General features: G+C 55.6%; 2 long non-coding RNA genes across 2 annotated transcripts; one reads left to right on the top strand and one right to left on the bottom strand.

Moving 5' to 3' along the window:
- Positions 1-4,822: 4,822 nt before the first annotated feature.
- On the bottom strand, positions 4,823-10,838 carry LOC123791434 (uncharacterized). Its single transcript, XR_006779374.1, has 3 exons — positions 10,734-10,838; positions 6,194-6,369; positions 4,823-4,946 (listed from the first exon to the last, which is right to left on the bottom strand). It is a non-coding gene; the product is annotated as an uncharacterized LOC123791434 (long non-coding RNA).
- A 152-nt stretch (positions 10,839-10,990) lies between these two features.
- Positions 10,991-21,388, top strand: LOC123791395 (uncharacterized). Its single transcript, XR_006779371.2, has 3 exons — positions 10,991-11,124; positions 12,565-12,749; positions 21,259-21,388. It is a non-coding gene; the product is annotated as an uncharacterized LOC123791395 (long non-coding RNA).
- The last annotated feature ends 549 nt before the right edge of the window (positions 21,389-21,937 follow it).

The raw sequence follows: 21,937 nt of genomic DNA on the forward strand, positions 1-21,937 counted from the left end.
TATTGTCCAGACCCACAGTTCAAGAGGACATTTTAGTGGAATTGAACTAGAATCTGCAAACCCCAATGGGAATAAAAAGTTGGCAAGATTGGTTTACATCCCAAACTCAATCAGTACAATTCCCCACATTAACAGAAAAAAGCAAGGAAAACCATACCATCTTCTCAATAGATTCAGAAAACAGTCATCCATAATTTAAACAAACAAAAACTCTTAGCAAATTAGAAACAGAAGAGAATTTCCTCAGTCTGATAAAGGTTTCTACCCAAACTCCAAGCCCTCCAAGAAACAAACAAAAACCCCCAAACCTTACAGCTAACACCATGTTTGATGCTGAAATGTTGAATGCTTTTCCACTGAGACTGGAAATGAGGAAGAACGTTAGTGCTCATCAACACTGTGCTGGAGGTCCTAGCCAGTGCAATAAGGCAAGAAAAAGAAGTAAAAGGGCTCACCTTTTAGTCGCCGGAATTTAGGACAATGACCACGCCCAATGCTTGTGAGGAAGTGGAGCAGGAGGAATGCTTATTCATTGCTTGTGGGAGTGGAAAATGGCATAACCACTTTGGAAGACAGTTTGGCAGTTTTTTTTACAAACCATATTCTTAGCATACAACCCAGCAGTCCTACTCCTCGATATTTACCCAAAGGAATTGAAAACTTACATCCACACAAAAACCTCTGCAGGAATGTTTATAACAACTATATTCAAAAGTGCCAAAACTTGAAAGTAACCAAGACGCCCTTCAGTAGGTGAATGGATAAACTGTGGTATGTCCACACAGTAGAATGATATTCAGTGCTAAAAGAAATGAGCTATTAAGCCATGAAAAGACATAGAGAAAACACAAATGCATGTTATTAAGTGAAAGAAGCTAATCTGAAAAGAAATAGAAAGGTATGAAAATAGGAAAGGAAGACATAAAACTACTGTGGCACAGTTGGTTAGGTGTCCAACTCTTGATTTTGGCTCAGGTCATGATCTCAGGGTTGTGAGATCAAGCCCTGTGTTAGGCTCTGCACTCAGTGGGGAACCTGCCTTAGATTCTCTCTCTCCCTCTGCCCCCCCGCCCCGCCACTCTCTCTCTCTCTCTCTCTGCAAAATAAAAAATAAATCTGAAAGAAAAAAGACATAAAACTGTCTCTTACATTGACACTATTGGGTAAAAAAATTTAAAAAATATATGCAAGTACATTTAAGGTTAATTAGTTAATTTAGCAAAGTCACTGGATACTAGTTCCATATATAAAAACTAATTGCATTTCTTTCTTTTTTTTTTTTTAAGGTTTTATTTATTTATTTATTTGAAAGAGAGAGACAGCATGAGAGAGAGAGAGCGAGCACGAGCAGGGGAGCGGCAGAGTGAGAGGGAGAAAGAGAACCCCAAGCAGACTTCATGCTGAGTGTGGAGCCCAATGCAGGGCTCGATGTGGGGCTCTCTCCCATGACCCATGAGATCACGACCTCAGGCAAAACCAAGAGTCAGTTGCTCAACCGACTGAGCCACCCAGACACCCCACTAATTGTATTTCTATGTACCAGCAACAATTAGAAAATAAAATTCATAACGGCATAAAAATCAAATACCTGAAAACCCATCGAGTGAACTCTGTGGAAAATCTCTATACAGAAAACTACAAAGCATCCCCCAGAGAAGTTGTAAAGCATATAAATTAATTGAGGAGCATACTCTGTTCATGGATTAGGTTATAAGAGGTTGGTTTTCTTCAAGTCGATCTGTAGAATTGATCTAGAGACCCAAAGCACTCCCATGAGTCCCAGAGGGATTTGTTGTTATTTGCTTGGATTTGGTGGAGGGGGAGGGGGGGTGAAATTTGACAGGCTGATTCCAAAATACATATGAAGAAGCACCAAGTTGGAGGACTTAGTACAGCTAACAACTGTGCGGTGACAGTGCAAGGAGCAACAAATTAACCAGTGGAACCTCATTGGAACAAATGCACCCGTCTCCGGGCTCCCGGTATACCACCACAAGCTGACGTCGCAGAGCAGCAGAGAAGGCACACACTTTTCAGTAAATGGTGCCTGATCAATTAAGCATCCATACTGAAAACACATACCCTTCACCTCTACGTTATACCACATCCTAAAACCAAGTCCGAGGCTGTGCAGGTGAAGTGTGCATGTGAGAGATAAAAACAACAAAGCAGCTAGAAGAAGACGTAGTGGAGAGAATAGATCCACTTTCTTAAACAGGACACAGGACACAGAAAGCACTATTGGTGGTTAAAAAAAAAAAGTGATGAATTGGACTCCGTTAGAGTTAGAAACTTCTGTTAATCAAAAGGTATGATTAAGAGAGGGAAAAGTAAGCCACATGTGAGAGAAGTCATTTCAATACGTATATCTGATAAAGAGCTTGTATCTAAAAAATATGAAAGCCACTACAAATCAGTAGGAAGAGGACTTTAAGTAGGTGCTTCATTAAAAAAAAAAAAAAAAAGGATGTCCAGGGGGCTGGTAAACTCCCGAACAGGTGCTCAACCTTATTAGTCATCAGGGAAATGCCACTTAAAACCAGAATGAGATACTACTGCACATTCGCCAGGGTGTTTAAAATTCAGCACCAGAGGCGCCTGGGTGGCTCAGTCATTAAGCGTCTGCCTTCAGCTCGGGTCATGATCCCAGGGTCCTGGGATCGAGCCCCGCAGTGGGCTTCCTGCTCAGCGGGAAGCCTTCTTCTCCCTCTCCCACTCTACCTGCTTGTGTTCCCTCTCTTGCTCTCTCTCTCTCTGTCAAATAAATAAATAAAATCTTAAAATAAAATAAGATAAACTTCAGCACTGGTGGTGGCGAGGGTGAGGACCCCCGTACAGTGCTGAAAGGAGCGTGCGTCTGTGCCCCCCAATGCAGCACACACCCCAGCTGTGTCTCCAAGTGCCCGTGGCCCAACATCTCCATTCTGTATCAGTTGCCTGCTGGGTACCATGTCAGATCCTCTAGCCTCGCCTTGCTACTTTTTCTCCCACTTCAAGTACAACCTCCTGGCTCCTCCCATCATGCCCTGGGGCTTCTCTGCCACCCCTGAGGTGTGAGATAATGAAGGACCACCCCGGCACCCACAAACTTGTAACCAAAGTGCAGGGAAGTTAACACACTTGAGCTTATTGCTTGGTGATGACAGATGGGAGCCAGTGGATAACTTCTTCCCAGTCCTCGTCCCGGATGGATTGTCACAAATCACGTTCATTAGAAGGTCTCTTGTGAGAGGGTCCCGCAGGCCCAGCAGTCAGAGGCTTTTGGTGCCAAGTGGTGGCCAGCTCTGAAACTCATCTCCATATTGGCTCTCTTGCCTTCCTCCCTTCCTTTCCCCTTCCTCTTGAGTCCCTGCAATTGCATTTCTTAATTAAGAAGCATCATCTAAGCTCTTGCCTGAGACTCTGTTTCGGGGGGGTCCAGGCTAAGAGGCACTCCCAGGGATATACCCACCGGAAATACTGTATAAATGCACTAAAAGTCATCTACAATATTATTTATAGCAGTGCTCTTCATAGCAGCCCCTGACTGGAGACCCGCAGAACCGTTATGCATAGAATGGATGAATATGTCAGAGTGCCTTCCAATTCCAAGCGGGAGATGAACACAGGAAATGGGCACCAAGCAAATGGACAGATAAACACATTGCTACCAGGTCACAGCGTCCATAAATATACACATAATTTTGAGCAGAAGAAGTGGAATGTGATATCCTATTCTGGGGTGATTCCTTTTACATGAAGTTCTGAAACAGGCGAAATCAATGTATGCTGCTAAAAGTTAAGATAGAGGTCACCCTCAACTATCGTATGGTTTCACTCATTTGTGGAACATAAGAAATAGCAGGAAGATCGGTAGGAGAAGGAAGGGAAGAATGAAGGGGGGTAAAGAGAGGTGGGAATGAACCACGAGAGACTATGGACTCTGGGAAACAAACTGAGGGCTTCAGAGGGGAGAGGGTGGGGGATTGCGCTAGCCTGGTGATGGGTATTAAGCAGGGCACGTGTTGCGTGGAGCACTGGGTGTTATATGCAAACAATGACTCATGGAACACTGCATCAAACACTAATGATGTACTGTATGGTGACTAACATAACATAATAAAAAATTAAAATTAAAAAAAAAAGATAGAGGTCACCCTTGGAGGTAAGGACTGGGGGAGGGGCATGAGGGGGGCTCTGGAGTGCTGGTCGGCTCTATGTCTTTTTCTGGATGCTGGTTATAAAAGTATGCTCAGGGAAAACTTGTCAAGCAGAACATTTAGGATTTTTGCAGGTTTTGTGTGTGTGTGTGTGTGTGTGTGTGTGTGTGTGTGTAGATAGGTTCCACTCATTTTAGCAAGAATAGGACATTCAATGTGTCCTAGGCAGGGTCTCTGGGTGGACCAGTGTCTGCTTGGTGTGTGTGGGTTGGGCGGGGTTGGGGGGCGTCTCTGAGCCTGCTCTTTCTCCGCCAGCTCCTCATGGGCACCGAAGCCCCCTCAGGGCTCCTACCCCAGTCCCAGCCTCAGCCCCTCTCTGCTTACACGTCTGCCCTCTCAGGCAGTCTCAGCTTCTCCCTGCTTGCCATGCTAGTCCTGATCCCAAACCACTCCCTGTCCCAGCATCAAGAATCTCTTCCATGATGCTTCTTGGGGATCTCTGTCTGCCTCTGTCTCGTGGGTTTTCAGCCCCAGACATTGTCGCTGCCCTTCTTGCCTTCTCTCTCCTCCCTCTGGGCCCTCCCTAGACAGCCCCTACTCATGTCCAACCCTAACAATGGCAGGCCCAGGGCAGCAGTACAAATGATATATATATTAAGATTTATTTATTTTAGAAAGAGAGAGGGAGAAAGCACGAGCGGGAGGGGCAGGGGGAGAGGGAGAAACTCAAGCAGATTCCACGCTTGGCATGGAGTCTAATGCAGGCCTCGATGCAGGGCTTGATCCCAAGACCCATGAGATCACGACCTGAGGGGAAAGTAAGAGTCGGATGCTCAGCGGACTGAGGCACCCAGGCGCCCCTTCACATGGCTAAGTATTTAGAAGTTATAAATGAAACTCTGCCATGGCTCAGCCCTCACTCACACCCCAGGCCAGTCCTGAAGGCCACTGTCAACTGAGGGAGGGGAAGGGTAGGAGCTGGGACAGTGCCCGGGGCTGCTAGGCATGAGCACACACCTGGGATGGGGGCTGGTCTGGTTACCCTTTCCCCCCACCTCATTTTTCCAACCTGGGATTTCCAGACCTTTCTAATTCCCTCTCCAAAAGCGCAGTTATGGGGAAAGTGGTCTGCCCGATCACTCTTCTTGGTGACCAGGGGCAAGCAACTCTGTGAAAGCATCATCTCTTTTTCTGGTTTCCCAGGTGGAGGGTGTACCTGCCCCCTACACACACACACACACACACACACACACACACACACACACACACACACTCACTCACTCACTGCTCTTAGCCCAGTGTCTTCCAGCCTGGGGGGCCCTTGTATTACACCTGTTCCTCTCCCACAAGTCACCTTTGTTCGGGTAGTTATCAAACTCTAAAATGTCCTATGAGACTGAACTTCAAAAAAAATCTTCGTATTTGATGTTGGTGACATTGTGGCTATGGTGTAGGGGTCTATGGTAGGGACCCCCTCATCCGGGATTAAGGGGCCAACTTGCACACTCGGTGCTTCTAGAATGAACAAGGATGGGTGTGTTGCCCCATAGGGTCCTCTTTCTGTCTCCGCTTTCTGAGCTCAGGCTGCCCCCACCTTGGGCCTTCACCACTCTGTACCACGCACCCCAGACATCTGATACTCTCTGCCACCCACCCTTTCCTTGGGGCTGACAGCTGTTTCCTTGCCACCCCAGGATTGCTCCAGAGTGCAAATCTAGTCCCCCTCCCCCATCCTTAACTGTCCTAGCTCAGTGCAGCCATGGGGGGGGGGGCGGTGAGAGCCAACCCTTCACGGGGATATCTCAGCAGGGAGACCATTTAACTTACAATCAACACTGGGATGCTTTTGAAAATGAAAGGGGTTCTATACACCAGAATAGCAGCTATAAACCAGGGAGTCCAGCAAGCTGGAATGTGGGGTCAGTCTCTTGAAAGCCACTGACCCCAGCTGTGCCTGTGAGTCCCCGCTTGCCTGGCCCATGCTATCTTCCAGGCCTGCACCCCCCTCCCACCTGTATGTTCATCTGTCTCTTGTGAGTCAGCCCGGTTGTCACCTTCTTCAGGAAGCCATCCTGGTCCCCAGCCTGGATGTGGGGCCTATTCTGTGCCCACGTGGCCACCTCTGCTCATTGCTTCTCTCCACACTGGGCCAGATCCTCCTCGAAGGCAGAGGCCTGGCCTTACTCCCAGCACACAGTAAGTCTTCCATGATGATTCCCGGGTGTCCGACCTGGGGACCAAGAGATACAGATTCTGGTCCCGCTGTGCCATTGACTTCTAAACTGAATGAGTCATTTAGCGTCTCTGAGGTTAAGGGAGGGGGTGGTGCATGAGCCTTCAGTGCCCACAGCTGTCAAGGGGTGGGGAGTGGGGTGGACAACTTGTCCAGACCCTGGGGTTCCTGGGCCCACTGGTCAGAAGAGGGAGTGGAGGGGACGGGTGACCTTTGGCAGAGCTGTCTTCCTGTGTCTTCCATGTCCTCCCCTGAGGTCCCTACAAGCGTGGCCCTGGGCATCTCCTCTCAGTGGTGGTGGGGCTGTGGGAACAGGGACCAGTTGGAAACATGAAAAGTTGGGGTTTGGGCCTCTGCTGTGTAACTGGGCTCCCTTCTCCCTCCTGGTGGTCCCAGACGTGTCCTGCTGGCTAGCCAGGAAGCGGGGCACCACCCTTGCCCAGGCCTTCACTCAAGGACACCTGCCATTTCAAAAGATGCCACCAGAGGGCAGTTTCCCTATCCCTGGGATGAACCCCGGTGGCCTGCCTTTCTCTGATGTCAAATAATTAATCCACGCCTTTGCTGGACCCTGTCCTGGGGGTGTTGGGCAGGGCAGGATAGGCTTCCTGGGACCAAGACCCAGATTCTCCTGGGACCACTGGTGTCATCTGGGAGACAGGGAAGTCCTCCCAAGGGCTGCCCAGGCTCCCTCCTGCTGCTGCCTGAGTGGGGAAGCTTGCCTCCTGGCCCGAGAGATGCAGGGGAGGCCCCCGGGGCTGTGGGTGCTGGCCTGGGTGAGGAGACTCATAGTGAAACCAGAGACATCTCGTAGTGAAATTCATTCCGTGCTGCACACCTGCCTGGGGCAGGGCTGGGGAGGGACTGGAAGGCAGAGAGCGGCCTGCGGTGGCGGTGGCGGTGGCGTGGGGAGGGCCCAGAGCCTTATCTGATGGGCCCCGGCCTTTCTCACAGCTCAGTGGAGCCGCCCTGACAGGCCGACCATGGCCCGGTGGGCAGGGGCTCTGCAGGCCCCGAGGGCCCAGCCTCCCCACCTGCCCAATAGGCAGGGAGGCAATGAGCCTGGGAAAGGCGCGGGCGGTGGAGTGGGTGCCACTGGAGGGGAGCGGGTGCCCAGGCAGGCCCCTCTGAGGCTCCGGTGTCTCAAAACACCAAGAAAGGTCAAAACAGGTTGCAAAAAATTGAGGCCGTCTAGTGTGTAGTTCGAACAAACTAACACCTTTAAACGTAAAAACGAGACTGCACATCCAGATCCTGTTTGGATCTGAGAACGCATCAGGTCCCGGGATGCTGCAGGACGTCATTCCACGGGCGCGGACTGTCCTTAGTCCTGCGGGTGGCTTGGGGACCACGTGTGGAACATCACTGCGGGACCACACAGAAGGTCTGAGTGTGACACCCTGGACAGGATGGCCCTTTGGCTGCCCCCACCACACACCCACTCCTAGGTCCCCTGCCTGTGGGGGTGCCCCCTGTGCTGACTGATGCCCGGGCTGGCGGGGAGGGGGGGGGGAGTCTGGCTGCCTTAGGTGGTGGGGGTGAGCCACTCTGGAGAAATGGGGTCCTACTTTTCCAAGAATCCCGTCTAGATAGGGTCTGCAGGGTCTTGGGTGCCCCCAGAAGGGTCTGAGGAGGAGCAGTCTCAATGTTAGAAGGGTCGTCCTACCCTCGCCCCTGGCCACCCTCCTGGGACCACCTCTCTGGACACGAGCACCAGCCACTCCGGGTGGGCTGGGCTGAGATCTCTACTAGAGGACGGTTTGAATCTTTCCTTCTGGCCCTGTCCTGACACGAATCGCCAGGGGAACTGGGAGCCTCCGGTCCACCCAGCACCAGCACCAAGGACCCTTACATCTGTTGGAACTCTTTCCCAAACGGAGATGGTGTGTTTTCTTTGGATTCACCTCACGGGGAGAGAGGAGTGTGGAGTGAGGGTTCTCAGGGCCTCATGTGGCTTCCACCTGCCCCGGGGTGGGGTCCCCAGTGAGCTTAGCCAAGGTTGGGTCCGGCCAGGGGATAGGAATGGGGCATTGTCTGGGGGAGGGTCCCCCGGGGAACTTCCAAGCATGGATTGTCACACGGGAGCCTCCCTTCCCTTATCCAGAGGACACCCTCACTCTGTTGCTCAGGCAAGAAGCCCTGGGGGGGTTCCTCCTCCTCCTCTCCCTACCCCCCACCTCCTGTGAGCTCCTAAATCTGGTCAATCCAATCAGACTCATTGCCCCTTCTATAAAGAATCTTACAATGTCTTCTCACCAAAAGAAAATTTGTAGCTAATACAACTTACCTTCATAATTAAAAAAAATCAATATAATGTCCTAATTTTAAAACAAGGGAGAAATAAAAGGAAAGTAATTTATAACTTCGTAACGTGTATTCGATTTTGGAGAACGCTTGGGTCTGACCTCCAGAGGACCCAGCTGCTGGGCACGGAGAGGCTGCCAGGTGGTGGTCGCTGCAGACAGACAGGCTCGTGTGCCTGCCGAGGCCACGGTGTCATCTTAGGGACCTGATTTTTCCAAACCGTGAACGACTCCTGGTAAATTTCCGAATGAAACGAGGTTCCGTCTCCACTAGATGTCCATGTGTGTTGCATCCCTAGGAAATTCTGTGTTGGAAAACGGAAGAAGCTTCCAGACTCTGACGGCTCCTAACCGGGTTTTCACCTACACCGGGATTCCTCCACCAGACGCTAGGGGCTAGGGACGTGCTGCCATGTACTGCGTGGCCTTTGGCAGCTCCCCCGGCTTCCCCCTACAACCTGCTGGTGGCTCCCCTGCCCCGGGTCTGTGATCATCAGCAATGTCTCAGACACCGCTGAAGGTCCCCAGATGGCAAAATCACCCTGCTGGGCAGGATGCCGCTCACATCCCAGGCCCCCACCTGCAATGCCTATAGCACCCCGTTTCCATGGCAACGTTTCCCGCCATTTCTGAAATGCCCATGGGAGCAACAAGCCACTGTGGCAGGCTTCTCACCTACCTGGTTCTCGAATGCAGGGGTGGGGGCAACCACACCTAGAAACCCGTTCCCCGAACACTCTGTAAGACCTGCTGTCTCGATTTGTCCCTCGGGCCCTGTCGCTGCCTCCTCACTGGCCCCTGCAGGGACAGCTGGCCCATGGCTGCCACAGCCCCCATTGTCCCCATGCTCCAGCCTTGCCCTTGCCCGCCTCGCCCCTCCCGCTGCTCCCTAGGTCCTGCCTCCCCCTTCCAGTGGCTTGAGATGGGATCCTGTCTTTTCTCCAGTTCTTTTGCTCTGGGTTACCCTGCAACTCCATCAGAGTCTGGAGGAGATTTCTCTTCCAGAAGGAGGTGTGCTTCTCCGGGAAACCCTCCCTGAGCTGGCCCCTTCCCTGCAATGAGCTGGGCCAGCCTTTCCTTCCAGGTGTCCCAGGCCCCACGGTGGCATCCACCCAAACCACTTTCTCCTCAGTCCCTCGTCCCATCCCCACCGTGCTCATCATGGGACATCGAGAAGGTGGCATATGACTGAGGCTGTGGTTCAGTTCACTTCTGTTTTCATTTGCTGCGGACTCCCATGCCCCCCACTCAATCGGAAGGGGGTTCATGCTGAGGGGCAGGTCTGGGAGGGCAATCGGTTGCCACACTGGAGGGGAGCAGCTCAGGAAGGACCTAGAATCTTGTCTCCCTGCCCCGAGCTTCAGCCCCTTCTCCTATGGAGATGGGGGGAGCAGCTTTAGGGGGACACTGGAATTTCTCCAGCCGAAAGTGCCCGCCGGGGGAAGATGTGCTCCAATCCAAGTAGGAGCTGGGACTGAGGGAAAGCACTTCCCTCAGGGAGTGGGAGGCGGAGGGGCTCCCAGATTCCAACCCGGGGGACCCCTTAGGAGGCTGGCCTCCAGTCCAGCCCCTGGCACCTATCTCTTGTGGAGCCTGAACTCCCAGCAGCTAAGGTATCCCTGGGGCACAGAGCACTGGGGCGAGGCAGTGACTTGAGGTCCCTGGGCTGGCTTTCACCTCCTTCGTCATCCGCCCACCAGCCTGCGCGTCCCCAACCCAGGTTCATGCCACTCCTTGGCCCCGGGCTGAGACTCCATCCTGTCCGGTGGGTACCTGGCTGCTGGACCAGCCCCTCAGTGCGGTGCAGGGACTGGAGGCCGGGAGGGGTGCACTGGTGGCCAAGGCCATCTCCAAGCTGGCAGGGCTGGGTGCATGGTGGTGAGGGACCTCTGGGTCCTGGGAGGACATAGGAGGTGGAGACCCTGATACCCAGTAGCCTGGGAAGTGAGTCCTGTCTCTGTCGGCATCTGCCAGGCCCCAGTGCCTCCAACTGGGAAATGGGGAAAGTGACCTTGGTCCTCCTTTCCTGGTGGTCAGTGGAGAAGGCTGGGGGCATACCCGCAATTGGTCTTTGTAGGCCCGTGAAGTCTGGGGTCCCGGGCTCCCGGCACTGTCCTGTGCTGTGGGTCAGGCGTGCCCCCTGCTCAGTTGGTTGGGTCCAGGCACCCCGCCCACCACGCCTTTCCCCCAGTTCCTCAGGCTCCTCTTGGTGACGCAGGCAGCCCAGGGCTGGCTCAGCTGGGGTTGTTCTTGGCTGACGTGGACATGCCCGTTTCTGGGCCAGGCCTGGCTCCCAGACCCCTTTCCCCTGCCTGCTGTCCTCAAGGGTCCCCTCCCTCGTTCACGTGGGCTTTGCCTGCGAGCTGGTTCTCCCTATGCTTCTAGTCAGGGTGCCAGCCTCCTGGATTCGTGCTGGTTCTTGACCTTGGTCTCTGTGCCTCTGCTCCAGGTTTGTTATTACTGTCTGTGAGGCCCAGCGGGAGGAGATGGGCAGAGAATCCAGGGGTGTTATTGTGCTCTGCCCTCCAAGCCTCCCCCCCGAGGGTGGTCTGGCTGATCAGGGTGCCCCTGGGGATGGGGTGGGGCTGCAGGGCAGGAGTTGGTCCTGGCAGGCACTGGAAAAAGACCTCCCGCCTAGAGGTCCTCAGGGACCCCCTCCCCCTGCCGTGGGCCCCACATAGCTTTGTCACGGTGCGTGGGAGGGATGAGCCTTGAAAGGGTGTGAGAGTGAATGTGTGGGTGGGAGCCCCGGAGAGCCCGCATTGGAGATGGGGACAGTGAGAATGTGAGTAGGCGGAGACCCAGGGCAGGAGTGTCCTTGCTTCTGGGGGGACAGATCCAGGGAAGGAGTTTGGGGATCGGGAAAGGGTGCATTGGGAATACTGGCCACTAGGTGTCACCAGGAGCTCACGGGAGAGAAGAAGGGCTCCAGGTGAGCGGCCCGAGCCCCTTGTCCTCCCAGGTATGTCCACTCCAAAGGGCGGGGGTGCTTCCTGGTCTGTCCGAGCATCCACTAGCAGCATCGAGCTGGGGGGTTGGCAAAGGCCCATCCAGGAGGAGACGTTTTCCACGGAGGCTGCCCTGTCTCTGACTCCTGCCCACACAGACCCAGGCTGAGGACAGAGCTCAGGGGGTGGAAAGTAGCTCCAGGCTACCTTGCCTGCACCTGGCCACCTCACCCACACTTGGCCCTCCCAAGGAGAGGCTGCGTTCTGCTGCCACATCTAGGTGAGCTCTTTGACCTGCACCCTGCGCCTGCCTGCCTGGGGAAGGAGGTGGGTAGAGTCCCGCTTGCACCTGCCCACCCCTGCCCCCACCCCAGGTCTGGCTCGGCAACTAGATTTCCCAAGCCCCACTCAGCCTTCTTCAGCCTTCCTGAGCCCTCTCAGACCCAGGCCCCACACTCCCGCCATGCATTCACCAATGCATTCACCCATTCACCGGCACATTCATGCCATGCTCAGCAAGGGCCTACTGTGTGACAGACAAAGGGGATCCAGCTGCAGACAAGACAGGTGGACTCCACCCCATGGAGCTTGGGAGCTACAGAATGCTAAAGTCACCAAATACACTAACCAGAGAATTTGTTATGGAGACATTGTCACATAGGACATAAAATCATGAAGTAACTGGAAGGGCTGTGGGGATGGCTACTATGGTGGGGGGTTACGAGCAGGTAAAGAGGAGGCTCAGGCATGTAAACACCAGATGGAAGAACATTCAGGGCAGCTGGAACGATATGTACAAAGGCCCTGAGGCAGGAAGAAGCCAAACCTGTTATTAGTGAAACATGGAGGCCTGTGTGGATAGGGTGCAGGGATAGAGGTTGGAGGGTGGGAGGAAACAGACCAGAAAGGACCCCAAGCCACATTGCCTTCTTCTCCCCAAGGACACTCAGTGGGGAGAGACGCCCAGGGGCCACCCCCTCTGTAGCGTGGTGGAGCCTTCCTGCTGGGGTGTGGCTGAAGGGCCTGTTCCATCTGGAGCTGCGTATGGCTGGTGAAGAACAGGTGTTACAGCCCATGGGGGATCTAACAGGACCCGGCCCTCATATCCCGGCTGGCTGCAGAGCAGGTAAAACCCCAAGAGAGTCTTTCCCCACAGATCGAGGGCTCCCCAGAACAGATGAGGGCAGGGCTGGTCTGTCTCAGTTCCTGGGCTCCTGGATAGTCTTTTTGGCTGGGAGCACAGGGATGGGGTAGGTAGAGCGGAGGGAAAGGGACAGAGTTCCTGTCCTGAGTCTCTCCACTGCTCAAAACCCTGCTGTGTCTCTGCACCCTTCAGAGTAAATCCAAAGACCCTACCATGGCAATGACCTTGGATGCAGCCCCCTAACCTTGCTCACCCTGTACACGGTTCTCCTTGCCACCTGCTTGGCTCCAGACACACTCTGCCTTAAGCAGGCACACTCCTGCCTCAGGGCCCCTGTACTTGCGGTTCCCTCTGCTTAGAATGCTCTTCCCAGATATCCATAGGGCCCATTTCCTCACCTCTCTCAGAGCTGCTCAAATACCTCCTTCTCGGGGAGATTTCTCTGTCCCTTCCTTTGCAAATCACATCCCCTACCTCGGTGTCCTGCTTTTCTCCCTGACCGCCCTCTGAAAGTGTGCATATTGGGCTTACTTAGTTTGATGGCGGCCTCTCCGCTGCCTGCATGAGACCAGAAGCCAAATGATCTGTTTTGTTCGCTGGAGCCACACCACCTGGCACGTACTGAAAAATCCTTGCGGAATGAATGAATGAAAGAGAGCATGGACATGAGTGGGGACAAACCTATCCCTATCCCTCCAGACCCCATCTGGCCACCGCGGGACATCCCCCCACCTTGAGCAGAGCCCCGCCGGTCCCCAGGCTTCATCACATTCTGCCAGGTCTGCTGTGGGTCCTGCCACAATCTCTGGAGGGAATTATAGGGGAGGGGGAGGTGCCCCCCCCCACCCGTGGAGCTTCCTAGGACCCATCTCAGCTGGCAGTGGTGGGCCAGATGGGGGCCAGGATGGCCGAGCCGAGAGCCACCGACCCCAGCGCATCTGTCCCGGTTTTATGTTTCTGTGAAACGCAAATTGCATTTGATGGCTTCGGGCACCCCTGCAAGGTGTGGAATGTGGGCATCGTGATTTGCCCAACCTGTTACATGAGGCATGGGAGGTGAGGGGGAGGATGCAGGAAACCCACATGGCAGAGACAGGCCATAACTGTCCTGCCCCCTCTGGCGGTGGGCTGTCTGGGGGAGAAGCCCTGGTATCGGGGTCTCTCCAGGTCAAGGCTTGAGTGGTGAGGCAGCAGCTCCCCTGGGAGACCCTCATATACATGCCCTTTTATTGGAGGGTGTGAAGTCAGCCCCCGCCACAGGGCACCCCAAGGCTGCTCAGCTCGGAGAGGGACCCTGCCTCTCCTTAGTGCCTCTTCGGGTTTCCAAGAGGTATTTGAATCAGAACCGCCCCCCTCCCTGCCAACACACACCTCAAGGTAATATTGAACACCTGGCAGGAGGTGATGGGATAAAGCTCAATTAATTAATTGTTTAAAAGAAGATCTGTTACCTGTACCCTCATAAACAGACTCCTAGAGCTGAAAGGGCAAAACTTGGCCTAGGGATTTAAAAATATTTTGGGGGAAATGTCTTCAAAAGCCCAATGCTTAAAAACAATGCTCTTTGGAGGAGGAAGATGAGGTGGCGTCAACTTCTGGGAGTCCTTGGATGGACCCCAGGGGTTCCTGGGAGCATGGTTTGAAAACCATAGATAACAACTTACCGCTCATCGCAGGGGCGGGGGACAGCCCTGCAGTGAAGGGGGCCCTTTTTCCTGACAGTGTCTGCACTACCTGAAGTTCCCAGGAAGGGTCACTGCTAGGAGGTGGCCCCTGGTGACATCAAGGACAGCTCCAGACCCCAGGGGGTCATGTGCCTCTGCCGCGGTGCCAGTGACCTCTAGCCCAGGTCTGCTCTGCGCCAGGGGCCACCGCATGCCTTCCCAGTGGACAGAGCTGCCCTCTGGCCATGCAGCCAGCTTGGCCAGGGCTGATTAGGAGCCCTCAGCTCTAGGACAGCGGCCAGGCCTGGGGCCACGGGGACGGGTAAGGGTTCCTGGCGAAGCGCAGATCCAGCCGTTCCAAGGGACAGCTGGAGCGTCTCTCCAGTCAGCACCTGGAAGGGGGCCAGCCCAGCCTCGGGTTCGGGCCAAGCACATCTGAGTGTGCGCACACACACATACACACACACACACACACACACACACACAGAGTGTGCACACGTGTGTGCATAACCACACACTTCAAACGTGCACACAACTGCATGTTCATGCGTGTACTTGGTGCACAGAAACACACACACACACACACACGTGGAACACACACTAGCCAGAGCGTGGGTGGACCCACATGCAGACACACACACACCAGTGCCCGGGCACCCTCTCCCCACTCTCCCTCCACAGGCGGGGGTGGAGGAACACACCTTTGGGGTGAGTTCCGCTGGGGGAGGTGGCCTTTCTGCCTCTAAGTCGCGGCAGCTCCTCCCCTCCAGGCCGGCTGTGTCCCGGCCTGGCCCCGTGGGTGGATGTGTGTGGGAGGAGTGAGGGGCAGCTGGGGCGTCTGGCCACCTCTGGGCCCTCTCTCTGGGGTGAAGGGAGCTGGAATTGTGTCTCCCCTGAAAGTGAGCTGGGCACGGGGCCTGAGGCGGGGGTGCTGCCGGACTCTGGAGGTGCTATGGTCACTGCTGTGTTGGAGCCATCCAGGCCCATTCCCTGGGGCAGGTACCAGGGAGGAGGCTTTGGGGTTCACTGCAGCTGTAACCCTCTCCCTCAGGAAGTCAGCCCAGCCCTCGGGCTGCTGTCCTGTCCAGGGGAGGCTGTGCTTTTTGACCGTCATCTCAAACCGCTGAGGGCTTTGGGGGCTGGGGCACAAGACCTCCTGGTCCCTTTTGTCCCCTGGCCACACAGGCCCAGGCACGCTGGGCCATGAGCCCAAGAATGAAAACTGACGTCACCAGTGCTGTAACAACTGGGCCCCTGCCTGTCGAGGGACCTGGAGCCATGAGAGGGGTGCTCTGCAGGCCCCGGGCTCTCATCCCAAGGAGGCTGCTCTGGGGTGGGCTCTGCTGAGTCCAGCTTGCGGACACCAGCCCAGGCCCACAGCCCCCGGTAGCACTTCCCCCACTGGATCGATACCTCGGAGCCTGCTGTCAGCAAATCTTTGACCTCTGACCCGGCCGCACACTGTGACCCCTGAACCGATCTGTCTTTCCACCAATCCTTGCCCTGTTCTCTGGGGTGGCTGAGGCGAGGTGACCCCCAGCGGCAGCACAGGCTGTGAGGAGAAGGGAGTGTGGCTGTCAGCCTCCATGGCCCAGCCTCTTCTCTTCACTCCACACTCAGGGCCGGAGTCAGCGGCCGCCCCTGGGGCCTCCCTGGCAGGACCTCCCTGGCAGGGGAACAGGCTGGGCCCTGGAGCCGAATATGCCAAACAGCCGAGGGCTGTGCATGAAAGAACTGGGGTCCCTTCTGGGGCCTTTCTGAGGCCCCGGGGACTTGGGAGGTCAGGGAAGCATCTCTGGGGGCCCTATTGCCTATCTGAGGCTGACAAAGGTGTCCCTCCCTACCCCCCACAAACTGCTCTGCACCAGGCCAGGGACCCAAGGCTCAGAGCCCCCGTCCCCCATTAACATGGTCCTGGCTGAGACAAACCCCCAGGCCAGGGAGCGTGCAGCCAGGAATGGCATGTAGTCCCCGATGGCCACACAGCCAGGGCACAAGCCCATAAGCCTCTGGGGGACTGGAGGCACCCCCGTCCTCCTCTCTCACAGGCTCCCTCCCTGCAGCCAGTCCCCCTGACCAATCATGGTCTCAGCAGCCCTGACCCGAGAATGAGGAAGAGGTGACCCAGAGGCCCCCAAAGTGCTCCCTAGCCCCATCCCCTGCACCTCAGCCAGGAGGTCACTGCTCTGGCCTCCCTGGCCTGTCCTTCCAGCCTGTCCCACTGAAATCCCCTGAACCACCCTAGAACGCAATGTGGGGGGTCCTGGGCTCCTAAGCAGACACCAGTGTCCCGAGACTCCGGTCGCAGAGGTTCTGGCCAGGACAATAAGACCTCCCGGTCACGCACCATGTCATCCTTACCTGGGGGCCTTTCCTGGAGTGTCTCCCCTCGGGCTCCTGCTTCTCAGAGGAGACCCCTCCCCTACACAGGTGTTCTGAGAGCCAAGGGGCCCAGCAGCCCTCTGTCCTGGGTCTGTCTGTCCGGATCTGTAGTGGGGGGAGAGTCAATGGCCCAGAAACTCCAGTGATGAGACACCCGCCCCCAACCCCCCACATACAACCAGCCAGGTGAGAAAGAAGGTGGGTGAGGGGAGAAGAACAGAGAAGCAGGATGGATAGGGGCTGCCCACTAAGATGGAAAGGCAGCCGAGGAGCACTTGGAGGTGTGGGAACACATGCCAGGCAGGAAACTGAGGCTCAGAGAGGCACGTAAGGGGAGTAGCCAGGACGTAGGCTCAGGTGTGCCTGACCCCAGGGTTGTGGGGTCCTCACTTCTCCCCTGACTCCATCGGCCTCCTTAGATCTCCAGCAGATGCCCCTGGGGGGAATTCTGAGCCCCTGCAGGGACTCTGGGCCATGCTCAGGAGCCAGGAAGGACGGCCAGGCCTGAGGCAGAAGACCGGTCCAGCTGGCCCAGGCCGGGTGGGTGTGTGGGCAGCAAGCCCACAGTGGGTGGGGTTGGGGCATCCAGAAGGCCCCAGCACAGCATTCTGAGGCCCTTGGCCACCCTGCTGCCGCCCCCCACCCCAGGCAGTTTTCTGGGCTGTCTTGGGGGCCTCACTTCTTCCGTACTTGGGATCTGGGCCAAGCAGGTGGGAACAGCCGGGGGTGCAGGGCTCAGGTTGGGAAAAACAAGAGTAGAGGTCCCCCGTGCTGAGCAACCCCTCCTTGCCTGCCTTGGGCTAAGCCTGGTGCCTGGTGACCCCACCCAGGCCCAGGGAACGAAGCCTCAGAGGATGGAGGGATGGATCTCCTGGGAGATGGAGCTGGACTCGAACCCAAGGCTGGGAGTTGCAGCCCCTGAGTAGGAAATCCTGCCGAAAGAGCAGACGGAGCCATGAGGGTGGAGGGTCATGGGCTGGGGCGTGGGTGTGAGCTGTACTCTTCTCCCTGCTCTGCACCCCAGACCCTGCCTGGCCTGCAGAGAGGGGACATGTGTGGCTCGCCGGGCCCCTGGGGCTTTGGACAACGTGTGGACAGAAGAAGAGTGGGGTGTGGACAGTGCCAGAGCCCCGGCCCCTGAGGTGTGCCCGGCCTGCCCTGCCCCCCCCCCGGCCTCCCGCAGTGAGGACGTAAGGACAGGGGACTCAGGGGTGCATAGGGGGAGCCTATGCTCTTGCTCCTTCTAACGAGCACCCCTGGGGCCCCTGGTGCTCCCTGCGGAGTCCTGCTGTTGGCACAAGACACCCAGCCCAGATGGTCCACCCCACGCTCTGCCGCGCGCACACAGCCCCGCATCGCGCATGCGTGCTCACACACCACACACCCCCTACATACCACACATAGCACACTGGCAGGGCCCAGAGACACCACACAGGCACACACCACACAGACCCACACAACACACTGACATAGTCTGCAGACACATGCAACCCACAGACCCCACACCCCACACTGACACAGTCATTGCACATAGACACCACACACTGACACACACACCACACACACACCACACACTGACACCACACACCACACACACCACACACAGACACACACACCACACACACACACCACACACCACACACACACACCACACGCCACACATTGACACACACATCACACACTGAAAGACACCACACACTGACACACACACCACACAGTGACACACTCGCCGACACACACCACACACTGACACATACACCACACACAGACACCACACACCACACACAGACACCACACACTGACATACACACCACACACTGACACACACCACACACTGACATACCCACTGCACAAGGACCACACACAGACACCACACACTGACACATATACCACACACTGACACCACAGACTGACACACACACCACGCACAGACACCACACACTGACATACCCACTGCACGCAGACCCCCACACTTCACACTCAGACATGCACATCACACACTGACAGACGTGCTCCACTGATGCACACATCACTGACAGGCATGTTCCACAGATGCCACACAGAGCCCACATCACACACACCACGTTGACACAGACCACAGACACACATACCACACATACCAACATACACACCACACACAGACACACACACACACCGCCATGACACGATCCCCAGACACCACCCATGTCCCATCACACACACACTGACACACCACAAACAGACACACTCAGACCAAGCTCTCACTGCCCGCGTCTGTTGCGCCCATCCAGCCTCACCACTCACACACACTCAGAGCCAGCCAGTCACCCTCAGGAGCCCTGGGGCCACACAGGTCTTCCCCATCCCAGAGGTTCCTCAGCCTCTGCTTGGCAGAACCTGGAGCTCAGGGAGGACAGGGTGTCCTGAGCCGAATGCCCGACAGGAGAAATTCAGAGGGGCAGTGGGTGCTTCTGGGAGGGATGTTCTGTGGTGTGGGGAGGGGGGTTGTCATGGGCTTCAGAGGCCCTGCGGGGGGTAGAGAGCTAGGTGCTGAGGCCTGGGGTGAGGCAATGTCCCTGTAGACAGCTGGATGGGGGCTGTCTCCTCCTTGGGACTGCCAAACACCTCTCTCCACCCCGCCGGGGGACAGGTGGGCCCTGTCTTTGATTCCCCACATACTTTTTCATGGCTGATCTGAGGTGGTCTCCAGGGCCACCACCCTGCTGACCTGGCTTGGACATAGGAGTTCAGATGGAGGAGTCCCCACGTCTTGTGCCCAGAGCAAGGGGCCTGGGCAAAGACCCACCATCTGCTCCAGGACATGAGGAGGGCCTTTCCCAGACCCCGTGACCAGCCCAGACTTGGGTCCCCGAGCCTGAGTTGGTGGAGACAGAGGTCCCTCTTGGAGAGCAGGGCCCCAGAGACCTCTGACCCATTGCCTGACATTCCACCACTGGAACAGGATTCTTCTGCTGCAGATTACCCGAGGCTCCATGACAGTGTAAACGCCTCAAGGGCCATATGTGAATGACCCGAAGGGGCCGGGGCGCTGAAGGCAAGTGGGGCCAGGTGTGGGCTGGTTTCCAGGAGGAGCTGGTTTTCATTAGTCCCGTGGGGGTCTTCCCAGAGGTTGGGCCTGGTGGGCAGTGGGATTCTGAAGCATCAAGCCTACTATTCCCTCCTTGTCTGGGGCCCAGATTTGCGAAAGGTGGAACAGATGCTGGGCTTCAGCTAATGTAGTGTTTTTCGGGGTGGCCTCCCTGCCTCCTGGCAGAGCAGGGGGTCAGCAATCGCAGTGGTAACAGCCACTAGGTATTTGGAGTAAGGAGCTGGACACACGAAGATAGAAAGGCCTTCAGGGTTCCTGAGGGGAGCCCCCTGCCAGGTATAGGGTCCAGGAGGGGATGCAGCCCCAAGGGGGTGCTGAAGGCGAGGGGTCCCTTCTCTTAGGAAGCCCCCATGCCTGGGTCTGATGGGCCCCTGGCCCCCCTCCTAGTCAGCTGCAGACCCCAAGCTCTGGCCCTTGTGGAGGCCGGCCCGTCTGCACGGGCGTTACGTTCACAGCCAGGATGGGATGAAAATAGGAAGTGGTCTCCAGTGCCAGGCGGGTGCCGCCTGCCATTCTTCCCGGGTGTGAGGGTGGCTGCTCCTGAAGGGCCTGAGTCACCCGCCAACGGCTGCTGGGAACCCTGTGTCCAGCCTCTGGGTAACACTGTGGGCTCTCTGGCTGGACCCCCAAAACCCACTCAAAGGTCTGCCCTCCAGCCTGGGGACCCATCAGTCTGCAGCTGCCTCCTGACCCTCCCCTCTTACGGGGCACCCTTAGAACCTAACTCTGCTGAGGGCACCTACCCTTTGTTCCGGTTAATCTCCCCAGGATCCCTGCTAGGCAGGCCTAGACTACAGATGTGGAAGCCAAGGCCCAGAGACCTGCTCAGGGTCCCACAGCCAATCACTGGCAGTGCCAGGACTTGAACTTAGGACTGTTTCAGCCAAGGATCCAATTGTAAGGAGGGTGAGGCCCAGCCCTGAGAGGTGATACTTGAGCCAAGACTCAAATGACAGGAAGTTGCCGACCATGTCCATATAAGGGGGAAGTGCGTACCGGGAGAGGGGATAGCCCATGCAAAGACCCTGTGGCAGGGAGAGGTTTGGAGTGTCTGAGGAACAGACAGGAGCCAAGTAACAGTGGTTCCAAGAGGTAGGCCATAACAACCAGACGATCTGAGTCATCTGAGTCCCCAGATCTAAGTGGGGTGGGTGTCTGTCCTTAAGCCTATGTTGCCACTTCCAGCTCCAGTCAGGAAAGGTGTGCCGGACCCACCAAAAAGGGTAGCAACTAAGTGGAGTCTGAAGAAAGGGTTACGTGGAGATGAGGGAAGGCGTGGCTATCCCCAGAAGCAGCATGGCTCCAGGGTGAAAAAGTCACTCCATAGCTTTTGATCCTACCCTCCTGATCTTTCCAGATCCTGGGCTTCTCTCGCCACTTTATGTTGTTCTTCTCTGGACTATATCTCAGTCTCTGACCTGTCTAAGGAAAGTGAAGCCACCCTCCAAAAAACCACACTGGCCCACCTTTCCCACTCTGCATCGTCACCCATGACCTGGTTTGAAGACCATCAGTCCTACTCCTGATCCAAGGGACGCAACCTTCTCACCACCGATCCTGCCTCAAGCCCACTTCTTTGTACCCGATTCTTTATGCCATTCTAGTTTAGTGGAGTATTGGGTTCTTGGTGGAAAGTTACTTCGCTGAGCACCTGGAAGACATTGCTCTCTAGTTTGCTGGCATCCATTGCTGTGGACGAGAAGTCTGTCGTCAGTCTAAATGTCATTCTTTTGGCATAATCCCTTGTTTCTTCCTCATCCAAAAGCATAACTCATTTTATTGTGCTTCACTTTACTGTGCTTTGGAGATACCGTGTGTTTTATAAATAAATTGAAGGTTTGAGGCAACCCTGCATTGAGTGAGCCTGTCGGTGCCACTTTTCCAACAGCATTTGCTCACTTTGTATCTTTGGGTCACACTTTGGTGATTTTCGCAATGTTTCAAACTTTTCCATTGTTATGTTTGTTACAGTGATCAATGTTTACAACTTGCTGAAAGCTCAGATGACAGTACACATTTTTTTAGCAATAAAGTAT

Source organism: Ursus americanus, chromosome 21, assembly GCF_024610735.1.
Source record: "Ursus americanus isolate L20-20 chromosome 21, mUrsAme1.1.p, whole genome shotgun sequence".
In the NCBI taxonomy this organism is placed as follows: domain Eukaryota; kingdom Metazoa; phylum Chordata; class Mammalia; order Carnivora; family Ursidae; genus Ursus; species Ursus americanus.